The sequence below is a fragment of the Agrilus planipennis genome, unplaced genomic scaffold, assembly GCF_000699045.2.
Source record: "Agrilus planipennis isolate EAB-ADULT unplaced genomic scaffold, Apla_2.0 scaffold101, whole genome shotgun sequence".
Classification (NCBI taxonomy): Eukaryota; Metazoa; Arthropoda; class Insecta; order Coleoptera; family Buprestidae; genus Agrilus; species Agrilus planipennis.
The window spans coordinates 721,219-736,185 of NW_020438899.1; the positions used below are offsets into that span (position 1 = coordinate 721,219).

General features: G+C 33.8%; 1 protein-coding gene across 1 annotated transcript in view; it reads left to right on the plus strand.

Moving 5' to 3' along the window:
• LOC108735607 (epidermal growth factor receptor) overlaps positions 1-14,967 on the plus strand; it is a 199,700-nt gene that overhangs the window by 108,732 nt on the left and 76,001 nt on the right. The window lies entirely within an intron of this gene.

Here is a 14,967-nt window from a genome sequence, read left to right on the forward strand (position 1 = left end):
GAATAAAATAATTCGAAGTGGTCTGTATTCTGTCGAAACTGCCAGACGCGGATCGCGATTTCGATCTTTTTGGATCTCATCAGCGCGTCGCAGGCAGCTCCGACAGAACACAGACCAACTTTTACCTGCTGTCTTAACAGTGCGTTTCAGAAAATACTACAAACGGCACAGTGAACGCCATCTGTAGCACGATGCTACATTTTAGGAGAAGTTTTAATTGAGAAAAAGACATATATTTTATTAAGATTAAGGAATGTTATTACGAAATGAAATATCTAGAAAGCATTTTTTTTAAGCTAGTGTAATTGATATCAATAATACTTTATGAGCATCAGAGAGCTTCAACAAACGTGCTCTAAATCTAAAATAGTCCTTCAAAGCTTTCACAACTTTTACAGACACAACAATTCTGAAGCTGCATTTTGTTCCTACTGACATTTTATTGCAGTTACAATGTAAGCAGGTATTGGTGAACATTTTTGCCATAATTTAAGTAGACAATACAAATAAATGCAATAATAATTATGCTGTAATATTATATTATGATTATTTATAGTCAGTTATTAGATAGCAGGGCAGCGAAATCTGTAACTGTGTATATGTGTTAACATTAATTAATAAAAATTTAAATATCTGATGGATAAATTGGTATTAATTAATCAATAATTTCATTTTTAAATACCGTACGTTTTGGTGCTGTTCTAGAGTTTCAAAGGGTAGTATTTTGGTTATAATTTTAGAATTTAAATTTTCGTCTAATTTGTAGGAACTATTTCGGTGGTACTTTAGGTCATTTCAGATATTTGGAGGCGATTCGGTGGTTATAATTATTTTTGTTTTTACTCGGGATTGTACTTAAAATCAATAAACATTGAATTTTTATAAGAAAAAAGATGAAATCTAATACTTATACTTGTGTAAATATTAAACAGTAGCAGTAGTTAAATTTTACATTATTATTCATGTGATATTTTTTATAATGTATGATATTTGTATGATACTTTTTAATGGAAAAAATGGAAATGTTTGAATTTCAATATACAATTGTATTCGTAGGTAACTTTTATACTAAAATTCGAATGGCAATTTTTTGGTTCAAGCAGAATTTTAAAAAATTTCCCTCTAGAGAATATCCAGGTTTCGCCCCAAAACACATACTTTTTGTCGAGATTGTATTGTTTATTGAAGTCATAAAATATATAAAGATATTAAATAAAACTGATACTATGATTTATTTAAGATTCATGAAACAATCGATAGTATAGTAAAAACAGAGAGATAAACTCTACAAACTGTTTAAATACTAAAAGATGCACAAATATAAAGCAGACTAGCTGAGAAAGTCCATCGTTCTCTTCCTTGTAGTAGGAATGCGGATTAGTAGCTTTATTGTTCCAGTAATAAACAGTAAAGTAAAAAAGATTTACAATTTTAACTTTTGTGATACAAAACCGGCAAAATTAAACTGAAGCGACTATAATTCAGAAGTCATTGAAAGAAATTGAAAAACATCACTTTCATAATTGTACTCCAATTTGTTTTGTTCTTAGAATTATCGAAAATCTGTTTAAACTCTTTACTATCAAACCATCAGTTATTAGCACTTGAAATAAATTTAGGAAAGCTATCATAAGTTAACATTTTTTCATTATATAGTATAGGCAATATTGTAAAGTTTATGTAAAAGGTATTTTATAAAACTCTCATCCGTTAAATATTGTAAATGATAAAAGTTGGCCACTGAATTGATGGACCTTTGGAGTAATGTAACTTTATAGAAACTTAAAGTCTTAAATGCTAAAATTGCAAGAAAGGTCGGAGTGTCAGTAATTTTAGTTACCGCATTTATCTTGCGATCAGTGAATGTATAACGATGAGGTACCTATTTATTTTTTTCTTTATAATTGTTTTCCGTAACTGAAATAATTTTAATTCTTGATAACTGCATTTTCATCACAATAGTTACATCATCCACTTAGGTCACTTCTTTATTTCTTACCGTCTTAGAACATTCATGACGTTAGGATTTTGCGTTTACGTATATTCTTACACTAACGTAAAAGAAGCTACTTGTCTATGTGTGTATAATACCGTGGTTGTTTTTCATTTCAGGTAAGGTTTATGCCGTCACGACACAGCGTTGAAAACGTTATCTTGGATCAACGTTTTTAAATCATGGTTTCTCGTTACCCTGCTGTTGTACTATCTACTACTTTATGTACCTATTGCCGTGAACGTTGATGATTGTATGTGTGTACTTGTTAGATGCATACATACATATATACCTACAGTTACTATTTACGATGATGAAGATGACTGGTGAGTTACTAAACTGTTAGGTATAAAAATATCGTTGTTGTACCTTTCAGTCGGCTAAAAATAAAAAATCAAAGAACCCAAAATCCGAGGAACACCTGTGAACTATTTAGTTTACGCATTTATATAATTTTTTTGTTGTATAAAAACCAAAAAAAAGGCATTTAAATTTTAGAATAACATATGATGTAATTTGTGTTTGTTTCGGTGTTATTTACAAACGATTTATTATATTGAATATCATTTTAATTCCAAATTTAAATTATTTCAATAGTTCTATAGTTCTACTTCGTATTGGTAGATAGATACTTACGAGTTTTACTATTGCTTTTAAAGTAGAAAACTAATTTTCTATTTTCTACATTAGAAAATGTAGAAAATTAATATTTTAAATAAGGAATGTTTAATTTTCTGTTTAACTGCTACTACACCACCACTTCAGTGTAAAGCATTCTGTAATAAATATTCCAGTGAATATCGACAATGTCAGGTCTAAATAAAGCTTCAAAGGAATTCCCGCATTCATGTAATTTTTCTTATTTTTACGGTTATTATAAGATGATGCTGACTGAATATGTATTAAAATAGTTCAAATCTAAATCATTAAAATGTAATTATTTTTGTACAATGAAATATGCAGCAATACTATCTACTAATACATACCGGTCCCAGAATTGTCCCAGGACTTCAAAAATTGTCTCAAAACAAAAGTTCTAATGGGTGGGGGTGACAGTGTGACTTTTTGCTTTGTGTAATGCATGCGACTAACCATTTAATTTTATTATTTATGAAAATACTTGGTTTGCATAATTTTTAAGTATTTGTTATAAAGAAACACTATTTCAATTTCAAAACCATTTTCAGCACTTTTGGAAGTAGTACCGAGAAATTGATATGGTACCAGTACCCGAATGCTTTTCGGTCACGAGAATCTGAAACGGTAAATGTCTAGATGATGGCCACCAGCCCCTTCGGGGGTGGGTAGGGGAGGTCGAAAGAGGGTGGTCACCTGAGTAAAACTCCATAAAAAAATTGCGGCGGTCTCACCCCCATAAAAAGTTATGGGGTTAATTATTTTGACAATTCTCATACACTACAATTCAAATAAAATTCAATAAAAAAAAATATTTTCAAGCGGGTGGAGGTGGGGGATCGAATGTGGGTGGTCACTTGAACAAAACCCGATAATCTAACCTAAGCTAACCTACCCAATTGATAAAGATATTTAAATAATGTTTTATATAACTTTCTCAATATTTTTATGTATTTTTCATTAGTTTTACCTTTGAATATTGTTTAAGAATGACTATATAAATATTTACATGCCTAGAAATGTATAAAAATTGGCATATTTATTAACTTTGAACCCCCATAACTTTTTATGGGGGTGAGACCGCCACGAACTTTTTATGGTGCAGTGGTGGGGGAGACCTCCTTTTTCGATCCCCCCCATCCCCACCCCCGAAGGTAGTGGGCGCCATCATCTAGACCTTTACCTCTGAAACTCTTTCTACGAATTAGTTTCTAAATTTTTGATATTTTATCATCAATTTTTTTGTATTCTGTACATTGACAAATCATCATCTTCAGCCCCACAAAGCGCAGATACCTATTAGAATATCGGAATTCTACATATCCATTACTACTGATGGTTGCCATTCCTCTCACAATCAGTTAAGAAGAAAATGCCACTAAGTGTTTTAAAAGTATTTATACCAGGTAGTGTACATTATTTCAGTATCAATAAAACGCAAACAAAGCAATGAAAAATTGTTGATTCTGCTCTGATCAATAAACACAAACGTTTTTGAAATACCAAAAATCTTCGTTATATTGATTAAGGGCAACTAATGTAAGTTTATTATGTCACTGCAAAACGTGAGTTACTCTGAATTTCAATATAAATCTTGAGATGTAGTATGTATCATGCAACGCTAGGTAACACATATTGGCTTCGTTTGTGTCACGCGAAGTAAGATAAGAAGATAACTGTCCTGTATCTATTTAGTTACCCTGACAAATACTAGTAATGATATCAAGAATATGGTTTATATAAGTATGTAAATAGTGTAAAATACGTAGTAGATATATTATTTTGGAGTTAGAAGATAGATATTATCTTATCTTTGTCTACTAACGTACCTACGGATTAAGTGAATAATAAGTTATTATTACTTGCATGTATTTATTTTTGTATTTATTTATATTTCTGCGAAACTTTAACGGGGCGGGAACTATGAATGTTTCTTTTCCTTTTACTAATTTACAGATTCGCCTCAGTCATAAGGCCATCAGGCTGGTTGGACTTTTTCCTATCCTGAGCTAATCTTCGCATTTCCCTAAAACTAAAACATCCCTTATCCTTAACTATTTGTGAACAGTAATCTAGTGTAGATCAACCTCTACTCCTTTTAACTTCTGTCTCTGTTTCTAATGTCTTTGACTAGCCTTTCATGCCTAAGAAGGTGTCCTACCAACCTATCTCGTCTATTTCTTGTGAACTTCCGTAGTGTCCTCTGTTTGTCTATCCTTTTTAATACCTCCTTAATTTCTAACCTCTGTACATGGTATCCTCATCGTTAGCCTGTAACACTACATTTTGAACGCTCCAACCCTTTTCTTTTCCGCCGCGGCCATCGTTCACGTTTCGCAGCCGTACAATACCGTGCTCCAAGCATAAACTTTTTGGAATTTTTCGATTTTCTAAATTAACCGTTCGCGAGCACAGAAGTGACTTCTTTTTGTTCTTTTTGTTGAAGGCGCCTCGATCATGCGTTGTCCTTAGTTTTATGTCTATTCTTTTAACAAATTCATTTTGGTCGTCATTACTTACTATTTCTCGAACATAGTTATCATAATTAGTTAAAGTTGACTCAAACCGTGTAACGTAAATACATAACTGACTGGCTTCCATATCAATAGTAAATCTACAACTAATTCAAATAGCATGGATAACATGATCTGTACGAAAAGCATCCATCACTGAGAAAATGTTTTTATCTCAGATTTCGCATTAAAACGTTTAGTCATAGTCGTGTGACATCAAAAAATCAAATAAAACGGTAGTTATTGTATGTAGTTTGCCATTAAGTATCACAGTCCGTAAATTAAATGCGGTACCTTTGTTTTAACTTAGTGCTACAAAAAGAATAATAGAAAATATTTTATTAAGGAATTGTACTATCTGTTATGTTTGTCATGATGTGAAGGACGTCACTTACTCTAAAAATGTGGAGCTTCTTTTGGAAAAAAGTGTTTTCTCTTTCTCTTTAAATAACTCCTTAATAATATTTCCGATTTAGAAATATCATTTACACAGATGTAAATCCGTTTCTTTGGATGTATGCAATGTTTATCAGCATTTCACCGTATCAAAATAACGAATTAGTCATGTTGTTCAAAATTTGCCTGATACAAATTTATTTTATTATAAAGGATTTTCAGAGGGATCTTCTGAACATAATTCCATTGAAATTCCATTGGCCACCGTCAGTAAAATTTTATGAAGGTAGAAAGAAAAAAAATACCATAGGCTACATTAGGTTACGGTTGAATGGATTCGACCTTTACTTGATGAAAATAAATAAAAATAAAATAACACAACAAGATTTCCACACATTTTATTTCTCAAGTAACAACTGTTTCGTCAGTCTTGGCTTCCTCAGACTTATATAGGCATAACCTACGAAAATGTATAAAAAATGGGATAATAACCTAACCTAACCTGTAGTAAAATATTGTAACTGCAAAAGGAAAAGGATGAGAAAAGTTCAAATACGGTATATAGTGTTCTTTTATTAGTTTTTGACCCTTCATAAAATCTTTCTGAAAGGTGGTCCATTGCTAATTCCAACGGAATTATGTAAGGAAGACCTCTCGTGAACTTTGTCTGGAATTAGGGTCATTAAGTACATATTTACCATAATAAAAATTAATTCGGTAGATAATTACATTCATTGGTTATTTTTCTGTTCTTTTTTCATCATTTTTCTGTGACATTTCGTCTAATCATTAACGCAATATTTGTCTTATTTTTCTGATATTTGCAACTGAATTTGGAGTTGCATAGTTTCTCTACAGTATGCTAATATTTTCATATTCATGTTTGTGTACATACCTATTTTGTCATATTACCGCTGGAAGCTCGTTTTGCCTGCTACGAAATAGGGAAGATATAGCCTTTTTTCAACCGTTTTTCAATTGGGAGACAATGAATGTAGTCATTGAGCGAATGCGCTGAAGTTTATGGGCATGCGCAGAAATTTACAATGGCTGGTAAAGGTCTAGGTGATGGCCCCCGCCCCCTTCGGGGGTGGGGGTGGGGGGATCGAAATAGGAGGTCCCCCACCACTGTACTATAAAAGGTTCGTGGCGGTCTCACCCCCATAAAAGGTTATGTGAGTTCAAAGTTAATAAATATGCCAATTTTTATACATTTCTTCTTAAACAATATTCAAAGGTAAAGTTATATAAAACATTATTTAAATAGCTTTATCAATAGGGTAGGGTAGGTTAGGTTATCGAGTTTTGTTCAAGTGACCACCCTCTTTCGATCCCCCACCTCCACCCGCTTGAAAATAATTATTTTATAGAATTTTATTTGAATTATAGTGTATGAAAATAACTTTTTATGGGGGTGAGACCGCCGCAAATGTTTTATGGGGTTTTACTCAGGTGACCACCCTCTTTCGATCCCCCTACCTTCTTTCGATCCCCCCTACCGCCACCCCCATCTTACCCCCATAACTTTTTATGGGGGTGAGACCGCCACGAACTTTTTATGGTACAGTGGTGGAGGAGACCTCCTTTTTCGATCCCACCCACCATCATCTAGACATTTACCCAATGACTTCCTAACCTCTAAATAATTTACTCTTATTTCACCAACTATCAACTATTTAGTGACTAGCTTTCCACACAACATGACAAAAAAGTATACGTACCTCGGGAAGAAACAGGATTATCTCAGACTGCAGTCTCAAAAACCTCTGTTTCTTCCCTCGACAGGTAATGTACTATTAAATTTTATTCATATTGGTGTAAATACTGCAAAGGAAACGACAGAATTGAAAACTTTTCTTCATTGAAAATACCCGCCTCTATTAAAAGTGCCAGCTTTGTTCATGTACCTATTATTTATTGGTTATTTTTTAATATTTCCTTTCACACTAAAGTGAGAAAAACTATGTATATAAGCCGCGGATCATCCACATTACCTGTAGGTTGTACATACATGAGTAGGTATTTACACGTACATATATGTATGTAGAGCTGGCGTGTAACGCGTGACTTTAAGATAAAGATAAAATCGGAGCTAACACAAACTAAAAGAGACCGGATTGTTGTTAAATGCACCGGAATGGCTAACAGTCTACAACCGACAAACACAAGACAGAATTCGTCTTAGTCTTCAGATGTAATACACTCGTTATAGCTACAGTTTTCCACAAAAATTGTAAAAATAATATTATGTGTGATTATATTTGTGTAAATGGATTTTTTTAAGTTGTACAATGTACATGACTGTTGAAACTCCTTTGAATATTTCCTAGATATTGTTGAATAAATTTTTCTGTAGAACAAACAAAATAGCTCAAACCCCAACGCCAAAACACGACACTTTACTTGTCCGAAGACTTGTTCAGAGACTGAAGTGAACTAAACTTAAAAAGTAACTAATCCTAATTTATACTAATATATATATAATGTACCTGTTACTGTGGGCTACTCGAGAGAAAATAATCACCTGAGTATTTCGCAAGAAACGCAGTTCCCTCAAATGGTTAATGTATGGGCTAGAATTTCAGCGAATTCCTTACCTATAGGCCCTTTTCAGCTTAACTTAACCCTTGAAGGGTGTAGACTAGAATTTTATCGAATTATTTACCTATATGTTTAGCTTAACTTTTTGAGAAAGCAAAGTATTCGCAAGCATCAAAGGTTAAATTCATCATAAGGTTGTCAGTCCTAAACTGGTTGGACACGCACCTCCACTCCTTCCTATCCTGAGCTAATCTACGCATTTCCCTAAGACTAGAGCATACCACATCCTTAACCCAGATTGATCTAGATCATTGCATTCTTACTTCTTACACAAAATTTAAAGTTTTAACTTCTTCATCAAAATCAAAATAGTTTTTGTATTTTAAGGTAAAACATCTACAAATTGTTTTTATCTGTTTCATATATGGTGAAAGTGGTCGGTTATTGTTCATTTTTAATTTTTGGGCTGATTTTAAGTCTTTCCATTAATAAAAATCCAATTATTTTATTGTTTTTGCTTAGACTTTGTTTTTCAGTCGACAGTTCCGAACAGCCGACACAAAATCTCCAAAGTCATGGGTTTTACCTTGCTTTTTTAATGATAGTTCAATTTGTTGGTGAAAGCTATCGACTGCTATAAGACAGTGCCCAGATTCAAAAACTGAAATTTCATTAGCTGATATTTTCTGCGAATTTACCATCTTGATTAAAAACGTAAAAAAGCACCAGTTCTTATTTTGGCTACCGCAGTTGTCTACCCAACATATAAACCAATTTGTGTCCCTTCTCCATAACAAGAAGACATAAAAAGTACTTATTATATCCTTATTACGTGGCACTATACTGACGAATAGCGCGGTATCATCAACTTACTAAAGAAGATCGCGGTATCTTTGCGCGAGAATAATATTTTTTCGCGTTTCTTTTTAGCATGGGAAAGATACCGCATTTATCGTTATGATAAAGACCTAGTTTGAGCATACGGCCGATTTAAGTATGTTTTTTCTTTATGAAATTTAAAACATATCGTTGTTTTACCAGGTACACATCTAAATAAATATATTTTAAATCTAATACTAGTACCAATAACTGAAAATGGCTAATTTTTAAACGTTTTTTCTTATGAGGGCAGAATACCTATTTGTTTAATTTGGAATAGGTACCTAGTTCAGTTAAAAACGTTTGGTTCAATAAGTTATTCACTGTGATACAAATGCATATAATGTGTACAAAATGCTATAAATGCATCAAAGATGGCAAAAAAATCACTAAGCATGTTCTGTCTTTACATAGACAACAGTGGAAATTTGAAATATTCCCTTCAAGTTGTACCGCATCGTCATATGGGTATCAGCTGTAAGACTGTTTGGACACGTACCTCCACTTTTTCCTATCCTGAGATAGACTTCGCATTTCCATAAAACTAGAACATCCACATCCTTAATTATTTGTGAACAGAGATCTGATCTGGTTCTACCTCTAGTCCTCTTAGCTTCTGGTTCCGCTTCTAATATGTCTCCAAGTAGCCCTTCATGTTTAAGAAGGTGACTTCTATTGGTAAAAGGCATCGATCGTAGAGACACGCCGTGACAATTGGAATCAATCCTATCGGTCAAATACGCCACGTTTCCATACGAAAACATGTGTTACAAGTTAATTTTGGAGCAATGTTTTTATCTTTGAGTGAAATTTTGGAGTTCTTGAACTCATCAATAAAAAGCCGTAATTTTGTTGAAGGAGAGGAAGTTGTGAATGCTGGTCGTTTAATATATTGTGGCATATTAAATAATATAAATAATCGATATGTTACACTGAGAGAGTTTATATCATTACTTTCTGCCATTGGAAAGTCAGAACTTGTTGAAATATTTTCTTCGTCGTTTAGGTTATCACAATTTCCATTTTGTTGGTTAATATTAGCTTCATAACGATTTTTTTCTCTATTTAATCTTCTGGTACTTCTCTTAATTTGTTTCTGGTCATCTGAAGGCTCATTTAAATTACATGAAGGCAAATTACAGGAAGGTGTGGCATCTTTCTTCAAGAATTTGAAACCTTTAAAAATAAAGTCAAAATGTCTCATTGTCTACAAAATTCAAAATATTAATTAATGTAATTAATATTTGAATTAATTTTCATAATTAGTTGTAACTAAAGCAATTATGGAAAAAATTAATATTTACCAGGTGGAACATAGTCACTTCTTTTAAAATGTAACTAACAAACTTGCATGTGCTGAGTTACTGTTTTCCCAATTTTTAAAACTTCTTGCTATTTTTTGTGGCAATCCACTTTCTCAAAATCACCGAAATAAGTTTGTGTTTTTACATAATAACTATTTGGTTTTGGAAAATAGTGGAAACGAACGCCCAGATCGTTACACGCTTTACTTTTGCAACCATAGACACAACAAAACATTTTACTCGTAGTTTTTTTTCGAGAAAATCTTGCATCATTTGTTTCAGATGGATTTTCCATATTTTAAGATAATTTTATTTATTTTCTTCTATTATAAAAAAGAAATAAAAAGAATTACACATGTACTCGCTGTGTAACAGCTAACCCGATAGGATTATTTATTTATTTATTATTCGAATTATTGTCACGACGTGTCGCTACGATCGATGCCTTTTACCACTAGCGCCCTCTGTTATCATCATTTGTCTGTAACACCACATTTCGAATGATTCTAACCTTTTTATCTCCTTTTTTAAGTTCTACCTACACAACTGTGTTGAAATAAACTTCGAAAATAGGTAATTTAAACAGTCTAGTAATTGTAAGTAATATTAATAAAATTTAACGCAAAATTTAGGAATTGCATTTGAAGTATATTATTTCCTTTAAGTACACTTAACCTGCCTACCTTTCTATATCAAAGTCGATTCGTGCTTGATGTTTTCTTCGTTTTACTTTACCTGTTCATCTGCTCCGCAAGCTAGCTATGTATAAATGTACATATGTACAATGTAACTATATCCACGGCCATCTTCGTGACTGAAATCTTTTTATCAGTTACGTTATCTGTAGAATGCTGCGGACATATGCATGTTTGTAAAGCATATACCTATAAGTAGTGTTATTTTATTGTATTTAACATTAGGAGAAATGATACTATACATTTACAAAATTTTTACCTGTAATAAAAGAAACAGCATTCAGTGGTTTTACTCACAACAGCAATTCATAATTATTATTAAACAACCTTTTAAAAGTTTGCGCGATTTGTGCTGGTTTAGTACCTTATGTTTTACATTTTTATAAACAAAAAGAAGAACGTGACCGCGTCAACACTTATTTCGTTATTGTTGTCTTCTAATACTGTAACTTTATGATTCTAATTTAATCGAACTTTAACTAAAGGGTGCTTTTACATGTAAATTCATCGTTCGATTAAGCGGTACACTAACATGGCAGATGGTACAAAAAGAAAAAGTATACGCTTTACACCTTCATCAATATAAGATGTTATTTTTAACTAAAATCACTCCTGCTTTTTTGACTACTCAAGGTACCTATTTCTGCAATAAGTATCAAGGTTGCAGGTGGTGATAGAGAACTATAAAAAGTCCACTGTTTTCGAGAAAAACGTATTTAAAAGTACCGTCAAGGACTAGTCCGCCCCTGGTAGGATTACGCAGGGAAATATGACATTGAAACGCCGCATTCCATCAGCTGCAGCACCCGTGTTGTACGAGTTTTTCTTTTGTCTTCTGTATTCTTAATACCACGTCGAAGTGTAGTATGCATTCTGTCAGCGATTTAATTAATTGTTATCGCAATGCGCGTCTAAGGAGTCATCCATAAATTACGTCACACGTTAAGGAGGAGGGAGGGGGTCGAGGAAGTGAGACAAGGGGGTGGGTGGGGTCCTAAATTTCGTGACGTCCTATTTCAAAATTTTCAAAATCTACGTGTTAAAACACAAACTTTGCAATACATATTAACAAAAAAACTTACAAACATTTGCAACTCTATTTGAATAAACATAAGGTTCAAATTGTTTTGTCGGCCACTCGCTCTACTAGTGTTACGCGATACGTGCCGACGACCTAAGCGGCCTTTGATAAATGCCGCCAAACGCACCGCGCCTGCGCCTAGCGGTAATTTCTTTGTTTCTATTTGTGGCTTCAAAGTCCATGGGCTCTAAACGATTAAGTTTTCTTTAATTAATATAAGTAATCGTTTTTTTTTTGTTAATTTCTTGAAATGTTAATTTTATTAAATAATTTAAGTGGAATGTGACTAGCTATGACAAGGACAGGGGAGGGGTCAAAAGGTCATGAAATTCGTGTGACGTAATTTACGGATGACCCCTAAAGATTATTATGTGTAGTAGCGCAGTAAACGTTTAATATTTATTAGACGTTCCACAACCGTCACTGTTTACATTTTTCATCGATGTAGTTCCTTAATTGTTATCGCAATTTACCTGTTCACGCCCAGGTCCGGCTACTTCACCTGTTTTTTTCACAATTGTTTTGTTCCTTAATCAGGCTGCGTTACTCGCCATGCAATTCCCTATTGCATCTAGTTAACACCCTCAAGAGCTTGCTACTTATTTCAGAACCACCCTGTATATCGTCATCTACTTCACCAGCACTCGGGAGATTGCAGCCATAGTAATATAATTAAAAAAATTGATTGTCTTTACAAACATATCTGTCGTTGCGTTTGGGACGTTGTCAAATTTTTACTTGAAATTGTTACAACTGTAGCATAATGCAAAACAGAGAAACATAATATCAAGTTTCCCTTTGGGGTGTTTGGCACAATGCAATTTAATGCATTGCGGGTGGTCCACGATTATTAGGCTAAACATGTTTTGTTTATCAATCTTTGACCTCATCTAGTGTGGTCTTATGTCAAGGCCTTTACGTTATTTAAAAGCATGTTCCAAAATACGTAAACAATACCAACATAGTACCTATGTAATTTAAACCAAATTTTACTACTAGTTTTTCGTCAACTGGATGAAAAAACGCATACTTTGGATTTGCAAAACTAACACGGTACGACCATCGCTGCGGAAGGCTGACAGTAGATTCAATAAAAGAATTGGGTAATTTAAATATATTAACGTATAAAAACCTACCTCATCACTTTGCCTGCATGCGCAAACACCGATACGTTAAAAAGATTGATCGAAATTTAACTAAGATTTTGCAATATTTTTAGCCAAAGATCGCAACTGTAGTATAAGGTTTGTAGGTACTTTTTATAGCCGTCAGTGTTTAAGGTTAGGGGGCATCCATTAGGTGAGATTTAGTGATATTTGCCAGGACGACCTTCCCCTTACGTGAGATTATATTTCAAACTTCATTTATTTTTATTATTCGGGAAAATAGTAAATCGTTCAGGTATACTATTGTAATGTTCGTGGGTTTAACAAATTAACTTTTAAGACTCACAACGACCAAAGCTATTTATTTACACTAATTATTATTAAAGGACTTAAAAACACTATTAAATTATAACTAACTTAGGTGATAGATTACTCTATTTATTTACAGTACTGTTACTAAATCACTATTCACTGCGCTGTCAATTTATTTCTAGATTCACTTCTGCAACGGTCAATTTATTTCTTCTCTACTCCGGCGATCGTCTCTTCCTTTTTATACTCCCTTGCCTCCTTTCGGGAACATTCTCCAGCCGTCCAGAGAAGTCTCGTTTTGTTTGAACGGTTTAACGCAGGTTCGACACACACGTTTACAGATACGGCCCGCGGCTAGTCGGCGAATCGATAAGCCGCTCACACACACGTATGCCCGATCGCACACAATCACGCTCGTGGTCGCTACGCTATAGTTAATTTATTTAAATTAAATAAAATTCAAAGTAAAAACAGATTACATTTTTTTTTAATTTTTACTCAATCCATGGAGACTCGTGTACTTTTTCGATCGAAATAATTAGACACATGTCATCTGGGATTTCTGGTAGTTCAGGAAGACAGTCACTGGAAACGTCTACGTTTTCTTTATCTATCCACTCCAAACTTTCGTCCACAACGAATTTTTTTTTTTTTTCATATTATTCTCGTACTATATGATATTAATAGCCATGAAATTTATTTTAGAGGGCAAAATGAACAATCAAAATATTTTTTTTTTAATATCTGTAATATTTTGTATTTTTTGAAGTTGATGTGAGATTTTCGATTACCTCCACCTCGGTCAGATTTGGTGCGATTTCGTTGGACCCCTCCCCCCTATTCTGAGCTCACGTAATTAATGGATGCCCCTTTAGAAGAGCTTGGTTTAAGTACACAATATGCTTGTTAGAGCGGAGTATAACGAGATACGAAATCTGGAAATAAAAAAAAATTAAAAAGCCCAAAAAATAAAGTACGCTTGAAAAAAAACTTGGGTGTTTTGTTCTCACCAGCTAATAGTAGGGCGGAAGATCCTCTTCAGCCTCCTTTTAGGAATTGTGAGAATTGGAAGGTGACGGTTGGGATGAGAAAGGTGAAATGGACGAAATGAAGAGAGAAAAAAAACTTAAAAAAAAAAACTTTTGAGTGTTTCATTCCCACCAGCCAGTAATGCTGGTGCGCGGGCAGTCCCTCCGGACTATGCCGGAAAGTAGGGCGGAAGGCCCTCTTCAGCCTGCTTTCAGGAATCGTGGGAATGGGTGGGTGGTGGTTCGGGTGAGAAAGATGAGACGGACGAAATGAAGACAGAAGAGAATGAAAGATTATCTGTGGAATATTACTGCCTCAGCATTTGCCTAAGTGATCCAAGGAAACCACAGAAAAACTTGGACCAAGGCAGACGGGCCCCGGAATCGAACCGGCGTCCTCCCGAATGCTAAGCAATGGTCTAAACCTCTAGGCCATGTCGCTCGGAAAATGAAGAGAAGTGAAAGACCATCTGTGATGTAAAA